Source organism: Aedes albopictus, chromosome 3 (assembly GCF_035046485.1).
Source record: "Aedes albopictus strain Foshan chromosome 3, AalbF5, whole genome shotgun sequence".
Lineage (NCBI taxonomy): Eukaryota > Metazoa > Arthropoda > Insecta > Diptera > Culicidae > Aedes > Aedes albopictus.
This window is the reverse complement of record NC_085138.1, coordinates 20,126,623-20,128,089: the sequence shown is the minus strand read 5'-3', so window position 1 is coordinate 20,128,089 and position 1,467 is coordinate 20,126,623.

Below are 1,467 nucleotides of genomic sequence, written 5' to 3'. Positions count from 1 at the left end.
ATAATTGACAAAAACACAATACCTGTTAATGTCCAAACGCACCTAAAACTTGCCAAGTGGACCCTCTTCTCCCCCTTTTTTAGAACCGTTGTCATATATATCCGAGTATATATCGCTGCATATGTCAAAACCACTGTATGTAAAATTTTGCTATTAACAAGTGAAAATATAATTCAACTTTTCCCTAGTCGGACGAGCATAGATGGTGAAACTGCCTGAGACACATAGCATACGATACGTCTGGGTTGGCGCACAGAGAACAGACATCCAGGCAAGAACAAATTTCATTCGGAAAGTTGTGTAAGGATTTGAATCTTTACTTGAGTATGGTTGCAAACCAATACATGATGACAACACTCACGCCACCAAACACCATATTGCCACAGTCAGTGGTGAATTGAAACATTTCAAGTGGTGAGTTAAATTAGTATGGGAAATTAACCGATTGCAGCGCCACGCTATTGCCACTTGTGTTGCCGATTTCAAATGGCCGTTAAATTCCTTACACAGCTTTGGAACTGGACTTGGATGTCTGTTCTCTGTGGTTGGCGTTATATTGATAGATCATGATTTTTTTCAATCCTTCCACACTAGACGCAGTTGCAAAACCCAAACCAAAGTATACCAAATAAGCTTTTCAAAACACAAAAGTCCTAATTTCTTTATATATAGTTTTTAGCCTCTGGTCCGAGCACTGGTCACTTCTTCAGATCATCTTCTAAGCCAACCTTAGATCCTCATCCTGGTCCTTACAACTTAAATTACCAAATATATTTTTTTGAGAACATTGCAAGGTTATCTCAAGGTAGACTAATTATTGATCCGTCACATTCAGCACGCCGGCGATGGTAATTATCCTCACATACCAACTTATTGGTAGAAACATATACATAAGTTCTGCATACGCGTACTCAGCAATTCCCTACTCGAACATGTACAAACAGCTGGGCAGAATACATACTATTATCTACTTTAACATATAACTTTGTGGTAAACCCTCCAAGCAAAACCGGATGAAAATTTAATTGCGAAAACTTGAAATGTTGAAGCTGCACATATGAACTATTATTTTTTTAGTATTCCCAGCAGTGAGTGAGCAGTTACTCAAATCATCTTTTTGAAATCATCATGCTTCTCAGATCCACTCGTTATTGTCAATGAATAACACTAAACAAACCTGCCTTATGATGACGTGGATAATAAGCAAGCAGAAACCTTTCAGTGTACTTGATTAGTCGATAAAAACATGTCTATGTTAAACCGCTCATACTTCACTGGAAAATATTGAGTAAATTGGGACTCCCATCTTATGACATATATACATCTATGAACAAAAACTACACCTCTGCCACAGAAAAAATAAGTCTCATAAGAACCCCTCATAAGAACAATAGCATACACAAAGACTTATTAAGCTTCATTTAGGCTATTACCATTTATTCCACTCAATCGATCATATAAATTTAC